The sequence below is a fragment of the Vulpes lagopus genome, chromosome 17, assembly GCF_018345385.1.
Source record: "Vulpes lagopus strain Blue_001 chromosome 17, ASM1834538v1, whole genome shotgun sequence".
Lineage (NCBI taxonomy): Eukaryota > Metazoa > Chordata > Mammalia > Carnivora > Canidae > Vulpes > Vulpes lagopus.
In genome coordinates, this window is record NC_054840.1 from 26,473,402 (window position 1) to 26,495,664 (window position 22,263).

Here is a 22,263-nt window from a genome sequence, read left to right on the forward strand (position 1 = left end):
CACATCATGGTGCAAGGAGGTGTTCTGACAAGCTGGAGGTGTCACCCTGTGAGGTCCTCCTGGAGACTGCTTTAGGTTACCTGTTCCGCACAGTGGGTGAACCGCTCCCCGAGCCCTATCTCCATGGATACAAACAGAACTTGCTCTTTTCAGTTCTTGGATGAATGTATGAATGACAATCCTAAATTGGCTGTCCTAAGCCACTCAGGGCAGCAAGAGTTGAACATTTAAATGTTCAACAGGTCAAATGAACAGAAAATATAGGTGAGTGAGACTGACTCATGGCTGGGGAAGAGGCAGAGGTGGATGGCTTTCCATTGCCTTGGCCAGAGACCATGGATGGGCTATAATGCATTTCCTGTCCCATCCTGGCCATCACCTGTTGGTGCACCTGATTGTAAGCTGTTGCGCACTGTGGAGAAAAGAAAGGGAGCTGGGGGTTGGCTGGGGGCTCTGAACAAAAGCTGGAACCAGGGAACATTTATAAGTTCTGCAAGACAAGGCAAAGGGTTTCTCACTAGATTGTGACCAAATCTAATGTTAGGGAGAAACATCTACTTATTTTTATATTTTTAAAGCTGAGTGCTGTGCTAGGCACATAGTAGTAGTTGCTCAATAAATACTTGTTGAAGGAATGATAATAAACTGGTGTGGACTTTTAGTAACCTCACCTGCCATTTCCTTCCCTGATCAAGCACCCAGTTTAAACTGCTGGCCTGGCCTTGATGGCTGCCACTACAATTGCTACTTCTGATCTGCTCCCATTTGTGGACCTTCAGGCTTTGCCTGGCTTTGGGGTCCTCCTTAGTGCCCCAGTCCTGGCCTCTATTTCTGCTTCCTGAACTGACTTCTGATGGAATCATTGTTAGGGAGCCTGCTTCCAAAATTCTCAGCTTTCCATTTAGTTACAATGAAACCCCCAAATGATTCTGGAAAAAATGTAGCCCTGTTAGAAAACTATTTGTGAAACAAGTGATTTTTGTAAAAATATGGGATTCCACATGTATGGGGGTGTTTTAATCAAAATTTTAGGTCTCATAAGTCCTGGCTGAAGGAGCAAAAACTCTGCTTTTGGGAGCCTACTTGGTTGTGTCTATCAACATTTTAAAAATGTGTAAACATTTTGATCTAGCAATTTCAATTCCAGAAATCTAACTTACAGAAATGTATAAGTATGAGGGCGTATAATTACAAAAATGCTTAGTGCCCATTATTTGTGATTGTAAAAAACAGAAGTCATTGTAAATCCATGAACAAGGAAATTGGTAAATAAATTATATCCACACAAAAGAATACTATTCATCAAGTAAAAGCAATCAGAGAAATTTGGATTGATTTTTATATTTAATATGCAAAAGGGTGAATAATTTGCATAGTATGATCACATTATTTAAGCTATATATATGTGTGTATATCTGCAAATATATGTGTATTTTTTATTTGTGTATGCTTATCTATATGTATTGCCATTTGTGAATATATGCATAGAGAAAAGTCTAGAAGGACACACACTGAATCATTAAGAAGGAATATCCATGAAGAGAAGAAATGAAATAGGATGGTAATATAATTAGTTGATCATCTACTGCTTTGATATCTTCTCTTTCCTTCTGCCATTTTGGACTACGTATCTTAGAGGAAGATTAAATTAAATAATGATGAACTCAGTTCTGTATTTATTAGCATTTGTGCCTATGCCTCTTTTCTCTCCTTTGGCGTGTGTGGTGTGTGTGTGTGTGTGCGCCTGTCTGTCAGGAAACTGAAATCATTGGGAAACTATTGGTGAATTTGAACTTGTGGGTTAGTGTCAGAGTTCCTATATCTCTTCCTTTCTTGTTTCACATGATCACTGATCCTAGATAATATCTACCACCAGGAGTAGATGAAAAGTATTTATAAATATGAATAATGTACAATTTCCCAGGGCTTTATGTTAGAATGCAGATGATTCCTTTCCTCAACTCAAAGCCTTGAACAAAATGACAAGAAAGATGCAGGTCGTTTGGTGTCTCCCCTCTCAGTGCCCATGCTCTCTTGTCTTGAATGGCAAATATTTTCAAGAATACATGTCTAGGTGTGAATGTCATGTCTATCAGTCATGAATTGTGTAAATGTGGGTCACTCATTTAGTCTTGCAAAACTTTAGTTTTCCTAAGTAACATGATAGTATCCGTCTACTAGGGCTTTTGCGAGGATGAAGTCAGATAGTGTGTGTGAAAATGCCTAGTACACATTGTAGATGCTCAATGACTATTTTCTCCCTTCTGATTCTTATTTTAAGGATTCTCTCAAATAAGCTGTTGAGCTTTGCTGTTCTCAGAGCATTTTAATCTTCAGTAGCACCCTGTGGTTTCAGAACATCTGCAGTTATGTCACGTCTTTCCCTTCTGCCACTGAGACTCTGTGTCCCTTCTTTCCTCTCCATTCTTCCCTCCTCAAGCATTTCCTCCTGCCCTTGGCTCTTCCTCCTTGTTTCTAGTTCCATTTTTTTCAAATTCCATACCTTCACACTTTCCATTTCTCTATTCAATTCCTAAGAATGCTGGGGGAGAGACATGCAGTTCACAGAGAAAGAGAAAGAAACAGAGAATATTGTAAAGGAATGAAACCCATTGATCCTCCTTCACATTGAGCCACACTGTGTTTCTCTCACTTCTCCAAGCCGTGCTTAATCATCCCTCCATGTCTTTACACATTCTGTTCTTTATCTTCTCCTACTTTAGTTGGCTAAAGTCCACCTGCGCTTTGGGTCTCAGAGACATATCCTCTGGGATCTGGTTCTGGGCTCCAATATAGTAGATCAGATGCTCCTGCTCCCTGTGCCCACAGGGCTCCATCCTTCACAGACTCAAATAGTGACATCACTAGACTGTAATAGTTCATATAACAGTCTCTCTTTTTCCTGCTACAATATCAGCTTGTACACACAAGTTGTCACTTGTTTGTTGTCACATTTCTAGTGCTTGGCTCAATGCTTAGCACTTAGCAGGTGCTTATCAAATGGAACTATCACTTGGTGTTTTCATTATCAAGATAGATATCTGGGAGAGCCAGCTTAGTTTTTCTCAAGCTGAATTCTACTCTGAGACCTCCGTCTTGTCCTTACACTAAAACTAGTCTGCAATTTTGAGTGGCCCTAATAAAAGCAAGATGAAATTTCTCATACTGTCTGGGCCTGTTTTATTGTAATAAATTTCCAAAGGCCCTTAGCCTGGGAGTTAAGGCTTCAAATAAACTTTTCAGCTTTTCAACCCTCTGTGGACCTCATGAGTTGGTCATACAATTTTGCCAGCATCTTTACCTTCTTGTCCTTGCTCATGCTGTTTCTTCACTGTGCAGGGCTGATTCTCCTTATTCTTTGACCCTTGAAAGACTTCTTATCCCTCAAGTTCCTGTTCAAATAATGGTTCTTACTTCTTGGAATCGTTGTGAAAAGTAAATAAGATAAATTGCATAAATGCATAGCACAGTGGGTGCCATAGAGCAAGTAGCAGTAATACTTGCCATAGAGCAAGTACTTCATAAAGATTAGCTATTTGCATCTTTTTTTACTAGACTTTAAGCTCAGAGAAGGTGGGAACCATATTTATATTATCTGTATCTATACCCTAAGCACCCAACATAAGGCAGAGTGCATAGGAAGTGCTCAAAAAGTGGTTATTGAATATGAAGGAATAAATGGTCTAAATGACATCTAACAGGGCAGACCACGAGTCAATGTGGTCCAGTCAAAGCCAAATACCAGCTGTAGTGAGTTTATCTACATGAATTATTGAAAACAACTCCAATTGTGTAGATACCTAGATATGATCTAAAAGATTTTCTGAGAATCACTAATAAATAATTGGCTAAATATGTGTAGATACTACAAAAGCAAGAACAATATATGTTTCTTTGATTAGCCAAAGGTTCTGCTTTGAATGTGAAAAATGTTCAAAGGGTGAGAATAACTTAATTAAATAATTAAAGGAGATTTCATGTTTAATCGAGTCCAGTTTTCAGTGAGACCTTATAAAAAATCAACTGTAGAAATGCTGCTTCCTCTCATTCTCCTACACTAGTGGTATAGTTTAAAGACAATGTTAATAGTAAAAAATAAAATATTCTGTGCTTACATGTTGTATTCCTTTAGAGGAAATTTGAAGTGGTCAACTGAGTATTTTAACTAACTTGAACAGAATGCTAGAAAGATCTTTTTGAAATACAAAATCACTTTAGTTTGAAAAAAGGTCCATGTAAAATATAAGAATGTTTTGAATGCAGGAATATTACTTTGGTAATATATTCATACTTGTATGCAAAATGTCAATACTTGCAGAGTAGTATGTAACCCAATCTATAGTATTTTGGGGTAAAGTTCTCCATTGCTTCCAGGTACAATTATACATATTCTTTCCACTAATTATTTTTTTTTCTCCTACATTCCTTTTCTTTTCCAATCCCTCCTTTTCCTAGAGTGATAATCTTATAACACCAGACTTTGAAAGGAGAAACTTTAAAAATTAAAATTTGAATGACACAGTCCTTCTTAATAGGAGCTTTCATTTCTAACAATAAGCAAAACCCTTGGATTTAAGATGATCAGCACAACTGGCACCCCAAACAAATAAAAATTAACAGCAAATAAGAAGTGACTCTACATCCTCTGAGACCAAGCGGTAGTGTCTCCCTGAGCTGACCATCTGGGTGGTCAGAAGCCATGATGATTTCATCAGCTGCTATGACAAAATAGAAGAAGCAGGTGAACCCTCTGCTCCCTTCTGCACTGGCAGTTATGGGAAAAATACGACTTAGACCTGTTGGCATTGAGACTATGGAAGGTGTTAAATCAATTTGTGTAGAGAAATGACTACTTCTTCTCAAAGTTGAGGTACATTCTTGTCTTCTCTGAGATGTCAAAAATTTCCATGGGACTCCTGAGACCATGCTCTTTCAAGGCTCTGTATTTATGATGAGGCCCAGTGTCTTCCCTGCAGCGTAGCTGCCTTCCTGTTTGGGTCACCATTAATGACTGATCACCCTCTCCTGGGCAGGAAAGCAGTCTCAACACTATTGAATAGACCTCAGCTTATCAGTTTTCTAGCTATGCTTTTTGTTTGTTTGTTTGTTTGTTTGTTTCTATAGTGGAGCACTGACACTTGTGTTAGTGTGGCTGTCACTGTACCTCAATAAACTTTGAGAAAATAAATTGATGTTAATAGCAATAACTCACATTTTAGTGGCTAAGTTCATGTCTTTTCATGTAATGTATGTCTTTAGACCCTCTGTTCAAAGTCTTGCTCAGTTCTGGTATTATTCAGTTGCTTCTCAGTTACTTCATGGAGGCTTCCAGAAGCTCATGACCAAGTCTATCTAGTTCTTCTGCTCTAGATCCTCCATTGATGCCATCAATACCAAATTTGTGAAGCCAAATAAGAGTGACTCTTTATTTTCTGACAATCTTCATGATGGTGTGATTTTTTTTCTAGTACGTTCCAAGGCTGAAAACCTATAAAATGCCAAAATAGCACCATATTTAGGTTTCATTTCACTAGAACCATGGTGGCTCACATGGTAATTAGGAGAAAGCTCCTCTCTTCCCTTGTTACTCAGTTATGATAAAAAAAAAAAAGCACTCTTTGTGCTCTGATATTTCACAAAATCCTCATGAAAATATTTTTTTTGTGTGTGTTCTAATTGAAGCTCTGTTTTTTTGTAAGGCTCACAGATGGTATTTTGAGCTGGGTAAAGAAAAACATTCTGCTCTTCAACTTTCTTTGTTTTGCTCTATATGTCTATACCAAAACTCTTCTTTACAGACATTTGGCTTTTGTTTGCGTGTTTATATTTTGGGGGCATTTCTCTTCTTCTTTAAGGAGTTCCCTAGAATGCCACAGAATCCCAAAGAATGCTTCCAGAACCTGGTCACCTGGCCATATCTCATTGCCAAGGAAACTAGGAAAATGTGGCCTTTTATTCCATGTGTTAAGGTATCTAGCCAAAAATCAGTATTTTGTTAAAAAAAAAAAAAGGAGGAGAATGTATTTTGGTGTAGACAACCAGTAGTCTCTGCTACAGGTTTTACCTACTTTTCCAGTTTTTCCCACTACCATCCACCCCTTTTATACACTTGTGTGGAAGATATCTAACAGTTGATTGATATAGCTTTTCCCACTTCTGTGTCCTTGCTCATCATGTTCTCTTGTTTGAAATACCTCTGGACTCCTTTTCTTACTTTTGAGTTCGCAGCCTTCAAGGCTCAGATTGGAGTTTTCCTCCTACATAAAGTATGGTGATTACTTTTCTTCTAGATTTCAATGCTCTTGTTTATACCATTCATGGCAAATTTTACCTTTTAAATTTATATTCAATGCTTTCCTGTAAGCCTGTCAGTTCAAGGGCTGATAGGTTTTCTGAAGGAAAGAAGTGAAAACAATGTCTTGCTGCAAACCAGTGTGTGGCAATAACTTATTTTTGTTGTTGTTGATAACCTAGGCTAAGGTTTGATGAGGTGTATTAAGGATTGCGTAGGTATTCCAGCCTGAGAATAGTTGAGTCCAGTCATGGAACTGTGCTATCTCTATATCTTTATTCTGAGAGTAAAAATAATACTTGGAGCATTAGCTAATCGCAGAGAGATAAGGAGAAGATTAAGGGGAGGGGGTTTCAAAAATTACTGCAGCCTTAATCCAAGAATCAAACTCTCTAATTTTTGGATGATACCAGTTTTGGGGTAATATAATACGTTTACTTTTTTATTACTTTTAGAATAGGTAATACATTCACATTTTACTTTTTAAAAAAGATTTATCCATTTATTTGAGAGAGAGAGAGAGGGAGAGAGAGAGAGAGAGAGAGAGAACCAGCACAGGGTGGAGGGGGAGAGGGAAAGGGAGAGAAAACCCAAGCAGACTCCATACTGAGGAAGGAGCCTGACATGGGGCTTAATCTCACATCCCTGAGATCATGACCTGAGCCAAAGTCAGAGTTGGACCAGCTGAGCCACCCAGACACCCCCATTCACATTTTGAATATAAAACATATAAAAGCTTTATAAATACTCTTTTCCTTACCAGCTCTTCATCCAATCATCTCTATTCTTCTGATAGGTAATCACTATTATTGATTTCTTAATATCCTATCAGAAATTTTTTAAAAAGATTTTATTTATTTATTCATGAGAGACACAGAGAGAGAGAGAGAGAGAGAGAGAGAGAGAGAGGCAAAGACACAGGCAGAGGGAGAAGCAGGCCCCATGCAGGGAGCCCGATGTGGGACTCAACCCCGGGTCTCCAGGATCACGCCCTGGGCTGAAGGCACCACCAAAGCACTGGGCCACTGGGGCTGCCCAGCCTATCAGAAATATTTTTTAATGCAAATAGAAGCCCACACAAACATATACTCCTTTTTTGACTCTATTTTCCCAAAATCACCAGATACTACACATTTTGCTTTTACTCAATGTAACTTAGAAATTTTCCATATCAATGTATCAGTTATGTCTTAATTCCTTTTTTATAGTTGCGTAGTATTCCATTGTGTGGACACCATAGTTTATTTAATCAAGCCCTTGTCAATGAACATTTAAGTTATTGGCAAATTTTTTTCCATTACAACAATCTGCAGGTAATATCATTGTACTTAATTCATTTTGTGTTTGTATACCTGTAGCATAAATTCCTAAAAGTAGAATGGGATATGTATTTGAAGCTTTGATAGATATTGCCAGATAGCTCTTCATGAGAATTCTACCAATTTATATTCTTACCAGCAACATATAAAAGTCCCATTTTTATGCAGTCTTGCTAGCATAGTTTATCAAATCTTGGAAATTTTTCCAGTCTGTTAGGTGGAGGAAAACAGTCCCACTTCATCTAGTTTTAATTTGCATTTTTATTACCATGAATAAAGCTGGGCATGTATTTTTTCTACTTATTTAAGAACCGTATCTCCCAATATCCATTGAAGGATGAATGGATAAAGAAGATGTGATTGAAATAGTACTTGAAATAATATTTGACCATCAAAAAGAATGAAATCTTGCCATGTGCAACAACATGGATGGAGCTAGAGAGTACATCATGCTAAGCAAAATAAGTCAAACATAGAAAGACAAATACCATATGATTTTATTCATATGTGGAATTTAAGAAACAAAGCAACATATAGGAAGAAAAAAGAAAGAGAAGGAGGCAAACCATAAAAGACTCTTCATTATAGAGAATACACGAAAGGTTGCAGGAAGTGAGGTGAGTGGGGGGATAGATTAAATGGGTGATGGGTATTAAGGCACTTGTGATGAGCACTGGGTGTTATATGTAAGTGAAGAATCACTAAATTCTACTCCTGAAACCAATATTATACTATATGTTAGCTAACTAGAATTTAAATAAAAACTTGGAATGGAAAGAAAAAAGATCCATATCTATTTTCTTTTCTCTGAATACTCTGTATCTTTGTTAACTTCTTAATTGGATAAATGCCCTTTCATTTACTCTTAGTGGATTTGTAGGTACTATTTATATATTTAAGAGATTAGCCCTTTGTTTATGTTTCAAGTTCAGATATTTTTGCCTAGTTGTCACTTGTTTTCCAGTTGGCTTATTTTTTTCCTCCAGAAAAGTTTTTTGATTCTTAAAGAATGGATCTTATCAATCTTTTCTTCCATGGTTTCTGGATTTTGTGTGAATTACAAAGACTTTCAACACTCAATATTATAAAATAATTCTCTCAAATTTTTCTTTATTTATTTTACATTTAAATATTAAATCTATTTGAAATCTCAGGCTCCCTTTTAAACCAATTCAAACAAATATATCCTTGGGATAAGGTTGCTAAATTTTGTAAATAAAAATACAAATGGCCTATTAAATTTGAATTTCAGATAAGCAACGAGTCATTTTTAGTATGTGTGTGTCCCATGCAGTACTGTGGGCTTTGCTTTTGACTGACTTATAATAAATAGTGATTCATTGTTTACTTAAAATTCAAATTTAACTGAACATCCTATATTTTACCTGACAACCATAGGTTGGGAGCCACTAGCCTATCTGCTTAAACATTTTAGATTAGTGTGATTCTCAATTTAGGCCATGTCAAGGCTCTACTCCTCTTCATTTACCATTTAAAAGTTTTTTTTTTTTTTTAAGTTTTATTTATTTTTATTTATTTATTTATTTATTATTTATGATAGTTACAGAGAGAGAGAGAGAGAGAGAGGCAGAGACACAGGCAGAGGGAGAAGCAGGCTCCATGCACCGGGAGCCCGACGTGGGATTCGATCCCGGGTCTCCAGGATCGCGCCCTGGGCCAAAGACAGGCGCTAAACCGCTGCGCCACCCAGGGATCCCAAGTTTTTTTTTTTTTTTAAACATGTATTTATTTATTTACTTACTTACTTATTCATTGGAGACACAGAGAGAAAGAGACACAGGCAGAGGGAGAAGCGGGCTCCCCACAGGGATTCAATCCCAGGACCCCAGGATCACGCCCTGAGCCGAAGGCAGAAGCTCAACCACTGAGCCACTCAGGCATCCCACCACTTAAAAGTTTAATGCTATTGGGGCACCTGGGTGGTTCAGTCAGTTAAGCGTCCCACTCTCTCAAGGGTGGTGAGATAGAGCCTGCATTGGGCTCCTGGCTCAGCAGAGAGTCTGCTTCCCCTCCCCCTCTTCCTCCCTGCCCCCCTCCTCTTGCATGCCCTCTCTCACTCTCAAGTAAATAAAATAAAATCTTAAAAAAAATAAAAGTTTAATGGTATCATACAATGTCTGCATCCACCTTTTATAGGTTCTGAAGTTTATGTGCACGATCAGTATTAGACAAACTGAAATGAGTTTACTTAATTATGAATGAATGAATGTCTAGTTCCCTTCTGACATTCCAGGTGTGCTACAAGAACTTCCTTGTTTGGTTTGTTCTAATGAAACAATTGAGTTCCTAAGAATAATTGGTTACCAAAATAATTGTCTCAATTATCGTTTCAAGAAGTTAGAGGCTAGAGTATCAGCATTTATATAGTAAGGCTATTTTTTTCTTACAGGAGTTTAAATAATAACATTTAAAAATTATACGTATATTCTGTTTAAATTGGTTAAAACCAAATCTAATGTCTCTTTTTACTGCTTTTGAAAACACATAAGGAGTCTTATCTCCCTTAGCACTCCCATTATGATCAACAAAGCACAATGTTGAGATAATACTCCCCTTGCCTCCATAGATTGTGGACAAATCACAACTGTCATGATAGAGACTGTGATGTCATTGAAGCAGCAAGGTCCCAGTTATGTCACAACCAGTGGAGGACAGTATACTTATCTCTATCTAACTTACTGAATTGCATTTAATTAATCCACCAATTCATTCATTCAACAAATATTTCTTGAGTGCCTACTAACTGTTAGGTATTGTCCTAGGTGCTAGGTTGAACAAAACAGTCATGAACCCTGTCTTCGTGGGGTGTGGGGCTTTGTAGTGGTATGCTACAGCCAGCTCCTACCTGACTGGTTGAAAGCCCATTGTTAAATTTTCAGGAACTTTGTGATCCTTGTAATCAGCAGTGGTGAGAGTATTTATATACGAAAATTGGCAAACACTACAAATCAGGGCTTTCTTTGTTGTTTCTTTTTCTCCTTCATTGCCCCTTTTATTTAAATGGAGAGCTGGTTGTTAAACACTGACCAGAGCGCCACTGAATTTACAGAGATGTCCCTTGTCTGAGTCATCCTTCCTGCCTCTCTACCACCACACAGGGCCCTGCAGCTCCAGTATACCTTGCTTTTCACAAAATATAGCTTCTTGGAATGTTGTGAAGGAATCATATTATTAAGATATAGTCGACACATGTTTGAGTGTTATTGGTTATCTGTAGAAACCCAGAGTGGGAACTTTAAAAGAAAGTTTTGCAATATTTAAACAAATCCTGTGTAAGATGGGATAATAATAACACGTCACTCATAAGGTTGTTATGGGGATTAAATGAGGTACTATGCAGAAAGCACTTAGGGATGTGCCTGGCATGGTGTAATATAGAGTAAGCATCACACAAGTCAAGGTCCACCACGTTCTTAAGATGCATGATGTATGCACTGCACATAAATTTTCTTTGCAGTACTAATAATACGGAAGTGGGAAGCTTATTACTCCATTCAATCAGCTAAAATGATCTCTTTAATTTAAAAAGATCCTTAAAGGATTTAGATCTGGAATTGTAACTGCTGGAAGAAACAGAAAACTCCATGTCCTTAGAGCCTGGAGAAATACTTCTTTTTGCTCTCTGGTAACATTAGGGCTTTTTTAATGAAAAACCTTTTCCTGTCTTAGTACTTTCCTTAGCGTTCTTTCCTAAGTGAGTTAAGGCTCTCTGAGTATGTCACACATGATCATGGTGTCCTTATTCTGTAAGAAGAGTCCAGAAGGGAGAGGGGACCAGACACCCTCTCATGAACTCTTTTAAACCTGGGATTTTGAAATCTAGAGTCTCACCTCTGGCAGAACCTCCCCATTCTTACAAAGAGGAAATATAATTTATTCCTGATTTATATCTTGATTTTTATACAGTAGAAGGATTTTCTCTCCCATTGAAGGTAATTTTTCACATGCAGGTCCTATATGGATTTTGTTGGATTTATTCTTAAGTTGTTGCTGTTGCTGTTGTTCTTCCTCTTTTTGGTAGTAGTATAAATGGTACTGTTTCATAATTCCACGTGCAAGCTGCTCATTGCCAGTGTATGGGAAAGCAACTACTTTTGTATACTGATGCTATTTCCTGCAACCTTGCTGTAATCACTTATTAGTTCCAGGAGTTTTTGGTAGATATTTCAGGGTTCTCTATATGAACAATCATGTTACCGGCAAATAAAGACTGCTTGATTATTTCTTTCTAGTCAGTACATCTTTTACTTATTTTTCTGGTCTTTTGTATTAGCTAGGACTTCAGGTAGGAGCCATGAGAGAGGATATCTTTGCAGTGTTACTGATCTTTGGGGGACAATATCCTGTCTCTAACCATGAAGTATGATGCCAGCTGTAGGTTTTTCATGTATACTCGTTTTTAGATTATGTGAGTTCCCTTATAGTTCTCTTTTTTGGAGATCCACAGAATACAAATGGTTTGTTTGAATCTACTCTATTGAGATATTTGATAACATGGTCATTTCTTTTGGGGTAAGAGTGGTTTGAAAGTATAGTGGGAAAGGACATTCCACCCTTGATTCCTATGATGACTAGTCCCTGAGTCAGCTCTGTGCTGCCTCCATCCTCCACCCCCTGTCATAAAACCAGGAATCTCCAGCAGCTGCATTTGGGAAAGAGTCAGCATGAGGTGGAGTGATGAACTTGCTTTTAAATCTGAAGAGCTGCCACTTCTTATCTGTGTGACCTTGGATGAATCATAAAACCTCATTTCTAAAGTCAGGGCCATACTTATTTTATAAAGCTGTGATGATGGTTTGAAATGATGCAAACTTTGAAGTACACTACAAATTTATCTTTTAGACTCTAAGTTCTTGGAGGGCAGGATCTGTGTTAGTTCATTTTTGAATCCCCTAAATAGTATGGGGCACAGTAAATGCTTAATAGACATCTAATTATTGTGCTATTATATTTATCTATCCCTTCAAGATCTCTTTGTTTGCCCCTGGGCTGTGCATGGGTGCCGGTGCAAGATTATGTGGGCTCTCACACTCAGGCTCTGTGACCTTGGACAAGTCATCCAAATTCCTTAACAAATAATTGGGCCATGTGTATGACTATGTGAGATGACCCAAGTATAGGATTCTGTAAAATATTGGCTCATAGAAAACAATAAATGCTAGCTGTTATTTTTATTTGGAAACTTCGTTATTGAACTCGAGAGCTAGAGAGGGAAAACTATGAAGGTCTCAATTTGTCTGTGGTTGTTTTATGGTGTCCTCTTAAAGGAACTTTCTTGTTCACCATGGGTGGTCATGGAGGGCCAGAGGAGGGGGGAGAGTGGTCCAACGCTGACTGGCCCAAATTTCCATTTGTGCCAATTCACCAATTTTCTTCTTTTTCTGTCCACTAGGTGACAGTGTTTACTCATCTATGCTACTCTGTTTAGCCCTTTCCACAAATCTTAATTCACAAGTAGCATGTTTTATTTGGGGTAATGGTGAAGGAAGGGGGTTACTGAATTAAGAAAGAAAATATAAATAAACTGACATGACCAACCTTTGAGGTATGATTAGGGGCCAGTCGTCACCTATGGTTTTTTGACTTTATGGACTAGCTAGTTTCAAACTATTTTTAAACTGATTTTAAGAGCAACATGAAATTAGTTTCACGTTTCTTTGAAGAAATGAAGGAAAACATAGACTGCTCCCCTTCCTAAGCCTTCATGAAAGCAAAGGATGAAATGTTGGGTCTTTGAATGTAGAGTTGAGTAGATGCTCTTAAATGTCTGTGTTTCCCGCTCTTCTGTGATAGTTAATTAGGGCACGGACCACTAATAAGCAGCTGAAGCAGTTTCTAGGTTAAGCTTAAGTTGGGCCTTCAAATCGAATAAAAATTAGTCAGTGCTGCGAAGAACCCAAATGTAGTGTGCTCATTTGGGTGTAGAGTTAGCAGGCCCCCCTTCCCCCTTGCCTTCCAGGTCAGTTATGGTCCTGTTTCTGCCTTGCTTCATGGCCACATAATTAGAGGAAGCTGTCACTTATCTGGATACTTCCCACCCCCATTGATTCCAAAATGGCTCATGTAACTGTTGAATAGGAAAAAAAAAAATCAAAATGATTTTCTTTCCTTGCATTTCCAGGCTATGAGCCAGGGAAGTGTGTCAACCATGTCGAACCAAAGGATCAAGAAATCAAAAATTTCATCCATTTACCTCAGAACTTGGAGGTCTGTCTTTTCTACTTACCACCTCTTCACTGCCCATTATAACTTTAAAATTAACTTGTTTATGCTGCTTGTTATGCTTGTCAATAGCTTATTTTTTATTTTTTTTTTGGGGGGGGGGTCCTCCGAGGTAAAATAACCAAAACTCTCTAACAAATATTTCCCAGTTCAGAAATTTCCTGAAGCTTTCCTGGTCCCTCTTGCTAATGAGCTCCAATTTTCTTTGCTTTTCTGTGTGTCTACCAGCATGCACCACCTTGAGTTGGTGTGTAATAAACAACTAAATATAGTCACAGTCTTGGCAGCCAACTTTTGGAAGGCTGTCACAAGGCCCCCTAAAACAGGAATTAAGCAGATTTAAAATGAACAGGCAGTCTTCTTGGCTTGGGAAGAGAGGACGTTTTCATATGTTGTGAGCAGTAGTTACCAGAATGTCTTCCATATATTTATGCCCCACTTTATTTAAATAACAGTAATAACTTTAATGATCGTTAGCAAAGCATTGTTAAATGCTCAGCACCCCTCTTTGAAATGGGACCTCTTCCATAAAATTCTCTATGTGGAACCAACACTGTGTAATCTGCAGTTGAATGAAGAGGTTTGGGGAGCAGAGCAGGTAACAGCAGCCTCTGCTAGCTGCGCAGAACAGTTGTGGCTGAAACATGCAGTTTGTTCCTTGATTTGATGTAGAGCACCCATGACATCTGGGATTTGCTCACGCACATCTCCAGCTTGCATGGTCCTCTGAGGAAGAAATGAGAGAGCAGAGAAAGAAAAAGAGGGTGACAGGAAAGAGAAAGGGACAGAGAGAAATTCAGGGCTGGCTTGAGCATATCTGAATTTTAACTTTGGGGCATTCTCCTAAGTATCACAAATACTAATTATGCTGAATGTGTCAAATCGCGTCCTGTTTTTATAAATCAAACAAATGCTCCCAAGAGATAGGCGGAGGTCACCAAGCCCATTTCATTTATGACGCAAGCTGAATGTAAAGCTAGGACTCTGGGGGTGGGGTGTGGGGGGGGTGGAGGTTAGGCTTTGTGAGTTTATTTAATTTTATGACATGTGCCTCGCACCTTCAATGCTACCTTGACATAAAGGCAGCAAGCTGTCATTTGAACAGTTAATATGGTATTAGGGAGAGCTATACCACTTTGTAGAAACATTGAGAATAAACAAATTGTTTCGAGGGACGTGGGTTGTAGTGCTTTTCTCAGGGAAAGTGAGAAACAGATCATGGTAAGTGGATGATGTTGCTCTTATCAAGAACGCCTGCAGATCTTTACCAAACTCCCCAAAGTATTTGTGTATGATCTATGGGTGACAACACAATGCGGTTGCTTTGGCGGGGGCGGGGGGGGAGGATTTGCCATTATGTGTGACATCTGAGTGCTACAGACCCTCAATGGTCCCGTTTTAGCTTTTGGAAGAAAGAAAATAAGTTTTTTTGTTGTTGGTTGATTTTCCTAAAGGGCCTTTGCTTTTCAAATCTTCAGTGATTTGTCATTGTTTACTAAAAAATGCCTAAACTGCGTGGAGGCAGAAGGCCTCCGGCCCTGTAGTGCCTCTTCCAGCCTTCGTGCTCCTGCTCCCTTGGATCTCACACGCTGGATTTGGCTTCCGGTCTTCCTGGAGCCCTGTCATTCTTCCTGGGAGGCTCTCCTGGGGTCTCCTCTCTAAAAACCATCTCTTGGCACCAGGAGCCTGCTCACCACTAAAAGACCAGTTTAAATATCACCTTCTTTGAGAAGTTTTACCTGATTCCCTCTGCCTCCTGGCAGAAGTAATCTTTCCTTTTTGGAACCCTGTACTCCTTTATGGCATTCCCACAGGTATGCCTGTGGGAACAGCAACTTTCCTACCAAACGACAAGCTCCCAGGCACTGGGGATTAGATCATCTGCATCTGCCCCAGTGACCTGCACAGAATCATGTATAGAATATGTGGTCATTAAATATGTTTGGAGTAAATGAATGACATAAAGCATATACACTATCTTGGGGACTAATTTCAATGGCTGGGTCTAAGAGCTGATGGTATAAAATAAAGTGTTGAAAATAAAGCAATTAGGAGTATATTTCTTTATGTCGGCTTTGCTTCAGTGCTCTTTTTCAAACAGTTACCTTCTTTCAGATGTGTTTGACACATAGTGGGTGCTCAGTCAACCAGCTCATAGCTGCTTGAATGCAGTATCACAGCAAATGAGCTTCCACAATCAGGCAAAGAGAGTTTTTAATCAGACTTTTTTGAATTTATGAACTGGAGAACAATCTTTCCAGGTTTACATGGAAACTGGAAAGCTTAAAAGGCAGAATGAATCATTTCCATTCTTGGTGTGCATGAATCTGTGGACTATTGACAGTAAAGGATGAAAAACATGCTTAAATGTAATATGAACTAACACTAACACTTATTGAGCATTTATGGTGTTGCCAGGCACACCACTCACCAGTTTGCATGCATTAATTCCTTTGGACTCCCAATAATTATGATTTCTATTTATAGATAAAAACAAAACAAAACAAAACCCCAAGTCTTAGAAAAGAAAAGTAAGTTGCTCAAAGACATATAGCTAGTAAGCAGCAGAACCAGGAATCAAGCCCAGGTTAACTAACTCCAGTGCATGTACCATTCTGCCTCTTTGTGCAAAGTTATGTCCTTCCAGAAGAGAACATAGTGTTCCTTGACTGATGTTAAAAATAGAAGTTTTTATTCAGTTCACACTTCTTCTCCATGACCTCGTTTTAAGATGAAGGAACTCATGCCCAGAGAAGTTAAGTTACTACGTAGGATCACATAGCTAGCTGGAAGGATTAGATCCTGGATATCTAGACTCCAAGTCTAGAGCACCCCCATTAGAAGACAATGTATTAGCACACAAATTTGGATACACATGAGTCCGGCTATGTTCTCCCAGACATAGGCCCTGGGTGCTGTGAAAGCCAAAGGCAGCTTGGCTCACCCTAGATGGTGTTAGTGCTGTCTGACTTATAGGGCATTCTGACTACCTTTTCTTTTGCTCATTAGTTATCCCAGGGGTACTCCTCTCAATCCAGTATATATGTCACTATTTATGCCCAGCACAATCAAGAGTGCTAAAGTTATCTGTTCATGCACCAGACTGTGGGTAACTTTGCCCTCTGACATGACAACAAGGGTGTGAAGATCTGGCTGGATTTTGGTTGAGTGTGAGGTTTACTTTGCAGTGCCATTTGGAGGCCTCTCTGCTACTTGGGGACCACAGGTGTCTTAAACATCCACAAAGGATGGTCTCTTAAGGTTCAGGCACTTCTTGAAAGATGCCAAGATTGTGGACAGCAAAACAAAATAAACAAAGAGCAACAATGGTGACAACAACAATACAACACCACAGTAGAATATCTGGAATCAGAAAGCCAGAGGACTGGGCAGCAAAGGGTCAAGACTGGAGGGTAAACCTTCCTTCCCAGTTAAGCAGGGGATGGCCTTTCTTGTGCTCCACCAGGCGGCTGATAAGGGCTTAATTTTCAGATGCTGAGATTTGAAATCAGAAAGAACTCTGCCTCTTGGTGTTGAGTGATCACAGAAAAGCTTACTTCACTTACTCTGTTTGGACCTCAGTTTATCTGTAAAATGATATAAATCTTATGGAGCTGCTGTGGCAATTAGGCTGGACTGGACAATGCAGCTGAAGGCTCTTAGTAAATGCAGTACTGTCTGCACACCTGTTCTCCACTAATGACCAACTGCTGCATTTAGGAGGTCCACACTAAAATGAACATACATTCTGGGAGAGCAAACACATCTAGTTATTTTTATATTCACGTTATCTTTTAAAACATTAATTTTATGATATAGGATGACTCTGGGTAAATAGGGCATACATAGGTAAGGGTTTCCTTCAGTTGGAGTGAGTGGGAGGCAAGGGGCGAATGAAGTGTCAGGAGCCAGAGCATCATCTAAGGGAGTATTTCAACAGCTACTCAATGGCCATGGGCTGGAGGTATAGATGAAGAATCTGAAGAGGTCTCAGGGCAAATATTTTTCATACCACCATTTGGCCCATGGCTGTCCTTTTGCAGGTGTCTGAGTTACCTCACATGGTCTTTCTTAGTCACTGGGCTTTCAAGCCGCTGGTATCAAAATCCTGCAGTGACGCAGCAACTGAGAGATCTTGTAGTTATCAGCTCACAGAACCTGATATCCCAATAGCAGGAACACTGGGTGTAAGGTAGATTGAAATGAGTTTTGATCAATCTTCATATCTTCCAATTGTGTTTCACAAACCTAGGACTTCTGTTGGGAGAGGGGACGTTAAGTTATATTTTATGTTATATTTTTCATTTTCAACTTCAGAGAGAAGCAAACCCCCATTACCAAGGTGATTTTGCCTTATGTATCAGAAAACTCCCAATATCAAACAGATGAAAATGTTAGTAATGACTCTAATATCTGCCCTGTATATTATACCTTTCTTGCCAGACTATCAAATTAAGATTTATAAAATCTTCAACTTGAAAGATAATTTAAACTACTTTTTATCCACTATACCTAATTTTTCCCTAATTGAAGATGGAGACTAGCTTATTGCCTTATTTCTCTGGTGTTGCATTGTGTCATATTCACATTTGTATTCCCACCACCTACACCGTCCTTGGCACAAGGCAAGTGTGCAATTAGTGTTTGTTGGATGAATGAATGAAAAAATGCATGAGTGAATGAATGATTTTTGCTTCTAATTTACTCTACTGGTGTGTCTCCTTTTTAGTCAGAATGATTCTAGTTCTTTAATGTTTCATGAGGAATCTGCCTTCTTTTGAACATCTGAACCTTTTGATTGACTCTTTACTCAATCCTCTCAAAGTTTTTCATGTTCCTCTTTGGTCTGAAGCCCAGAATTGGAGATCAGTGAAGCTATCAGGTGAAAATGCTAAAATTCTTCCTCATTTACAGAGTGGAGTTTAAAAAAAAAAAAAAAGGAGTGGCAATAACTGACTAAGGTCTAGCTTGAAGGAGGCTTAAGATTAAGGGAATTATTGCTAAGTGTTTTTATTCTTTTGTTTCTGGTTTTTTTGGTTGTTTGTCTTGATGTAATGATGATAATATAGTTAAGACCAAAGTCTTTTTCTCTTGGAAATACTCAAGTATTTCCAGATGAAACGTTATGGTGTCTAGGTGTTGCTTTAAAAAGTATCAGCAGGAAAGGATAGGGTGAAATTAAGGCAGTATAGATGAAGCAAAATACATTGATAATTTTTGAAGTTGGGTTAATTATACTGTTCTCTCTGCTTTTGTGAATGATTTTTTTCATGATGTGAAGTTAAGAAAAATGTATGTTGACAAATGTACTTATTCTAGATAGGAATAACCAGGATGCAGAAAGGTGAGGAGGCATGCCTAGCATCATGAAGCTGGATAGTAGAGTCCTTGGACTGTAAAGCAAGTCCTCTCCCTCCCACTCAGATGTTCTTTCCAACATGCTATGTGTTAGGTCAGCTCATCGTGCACTCCCTGTAGACATTACTCATGTTATCATCATCCTGCTAATGATAGGTTCGGCAAGCAAAGACCATTTATCTATTTATTTTTAAAGATTTTATTTATTTATTTGAGAGAGAGAGAGAGAGAGAGAGTGTGTGTGTGTGTGTGTGTGTGTGTGAGCTAGAGTGGGGGAGGGGCAGAGAGAGAGAGGGAGTGAGAGAATCTCAAGCAGACTCTGAGCTGAGCATGGAGGCCAACATGCAGCTTGATCTCACAACCCTGAGATCAATCTCATGACCGTGAGATCATGACCCAAGCCTGAAATCTGGAGTTGGACTCCTGACTGAGCAATTCAGGTACCCCTACAAAGTCCATTTATATGACTCCAGTCTACTTCCAACTTTAGTGTATTATCCCTGTGATTTTATTAAGTACAAAGATTTTCCCACCCCATGTAACAATCAAGAGTAAAAAATATTGATATAAATCCCTTCTATGGCATTCTTAGGGACTCAAATAAAATATTAACAGAGAATAAAACAGACAACATATGTGCGAGGAATTTCAATGGATGAACAGTCACTAAACATATTTAAACTTTTAAATAAGAAATCGCACACTGCAACAGAATCTAAATAATGTCCCAGAAGTAATTGCTAATTTAAGTGTGCAATAAAATGATAACATGTCTTGATAGGGCTCTGGACTGCAGAGTTTGTGATAGCATCCAGCAGGTTGGCAGCCATCCAAAGCTGAGAAAGGCTTCAAGTTTGGAACATCAGTAGCCAAGATCACATCAGGAATTCACCTGGGCCCAGAAAACTCAGGGTTTTGTGGCTTTGCCCGTATTACTTTCGATAAAGAAAGAGTAAGCATATCTTCGTCTGGAGGAAAGGAATAGGGATGGGTCTAAAGAAGGGAGGGAGTAGAGAATTGTGTGTATCAGGATGGAGGGGTAGATGGGAGGGAGGAAATTGTTCTGCTGTGAGCTCATTCAGGTGTAGCTCTAAGAAAAATTCCATGAAATGGTTAAGCAAACTATCAAAGTGATATAGCCCAGAAAATAGGTTTGATAGTAGGAAACCCAGCTCAGGTGACTTAGTCCAGGTGAGAAGAAGTATTTCAGGGAGTGCCTAACCGAGGGCTCCATTCAGAACCAGGGAAGACCACATGTAAGGTGTCTCTGGAAACCAGTTAAGTGCCATAAGGAGATGGAGTCACTAAGAGGGAATTTCTAAGCTATTGTGGAATTTAGGTAGCACTCACTTCCTTAAATAGGTTTCAAAACATTTTTGGATTAGATGAAAGACATTTTCTTTGATTCATATTTCACAGGCAAGACATAGGTATTTTGTTCATATTTTTCCCTGCCAGAATTAATTCTCTTTGCTTACAAGATGCATGTCATCAGCATAACATTGTTTTTTCCCCCCTCATTTTTTTAATTGTATCTTCCAATTCCCAGGGTGATATAAAACTTTTGAAGAAGTTAAAGTTAACTATGGATTTCAATATTAAATGAGCTTCTCAGTGAGAACCAGTTAGACATGAAAGCATACTTCGAAGTGAATTGTGTATTCATTTAAAGTTTAGGAAAAAAATAAAAACAAACCCTGCTCCACCTCCACCCAGCATGTGACTCCAGGTCACCACCCTTGAAACATTGTGCTTTTGAGCTTTTGACTGAGTTTGCTTCTGAGCCTAAGAGAAGTGTGTGGCAGATGTTGGGAGGCAGTTGGGGATGGGGGTGGGGTGCAGGGATGAAGGGGTTGCCAGATGTTGAGCGGGAGGGTGTAGTGTGAGGATGAAAGCCTGCCAGATGTCTCTAGTGCAGAATGTTGGGGCACCTGCTTTCCATGATCTTCAGAAGATGATTTATATCACAGCAGTAGGATCTCATAAATGTCCTACCCCTCCTCAATAAATACGGAGTCCAGGACTCCTACAACTGTTTTCTGCATGATTTCTTGCTTTGGATTGTCTTTTTAAAAATCCAAGTTAAGAGTTATATGAATGAAAATACACAATCAACCAATATACTCATTTGTAAATAAAAGAGGTTGGGGGGGTGCTTTACATTTGAATCTGTTGTTCTAAATTATAAAGACAATCACCTTTTATTTTCTATTTATTTTATCCTTCCAATAAGGGATGATTTGCTCATCTCTCCTCTCCACAATGAATTTAATAGATTTATTCATCAAGTTTTCTAAATTTAGACACCAAACTGATGTTTTTCTCCCACTGCTTAATTTTATTCTTAGCAGCACTTACATAAAGCCAGGCACTGAAAGATATGGCAAAATTACTAACTTGCTGTGACCTGGAATGCACTGATAGAATAAAATAACAATAATAAAGATTGATGTACCAGAGAGACTTAATACCAAGCGCTCCTAATGAAATCAGTTTTATGCTTATGTTTTTTTGTTTTTCCCTATAGGTTACGTATTTCCTGTGGCTTTTAGGAGTCTAAGTTTTCTTTGTGATGCTTGGGATAGGCTCAGTTCTTAGGCTAATAGATGGGCCACACAAAAGAAAATATGTGGATCTTATCATATCTTTGGATTTGAGGAAACTTTAGTGTTTTCCAGGACTAGATTTGATTTCAAAGGTAAAATTTCTCACTCTGATCTTGTTTGAAAGGCTTAGAAATAATGATATTTGTGGACTTGAAGAGTGACCCAAGAGACTGGGGACATTAAGAGAGAAGCTGCATTTGTCCCAGTGGCCTCCCAATCTTCAGAAAGCCAGGGCTTGTCATTCACCATGGACCACAGTTAGCAGTTAGCAGTGACTGTTCCTCTGAATTGCACTGACATTCATGCACTTGGTAAATAATCACTGAGCACCTAGTAGGTACCACTCTGCTAAGTTCTGGGAATATGTGGTGAAAAGAGTCCTTTCTTTTCTTGGAACCCCTCAGGTACTAGGGAAGACAGACATTGCACAGATAATTGCTCAAAT

The 22,263-nt window shown here is 38.8% G+C and overlaps 1 long non-coding RNA gene across 5 annotated transcripts in view; it reads left to right on the forward strand.

Moving 5' to 3' along the window:
• LOC121477317 overlaps positions 1-22,263 on the forward strand; it is a 192,901-nt gene that overhangs the window by 130,366 nt on the left and 40,272 nt on the right. The window contains exon 3 of one of the 5 annotated variants that reach the window (XR_005984207.1): positions 13,754-13,839. The exons of the other annotated variants lie outside the window; for them this stretch is intronic. This is a non-coding gene — a long non-coding RNA (uncharacterized LOC121477317). The remainder of the gene's footprint in view (positions 1-13,753; positions 13,840-22,263) is intronic. 5 annotated transcript variants of the gene reach the window in all.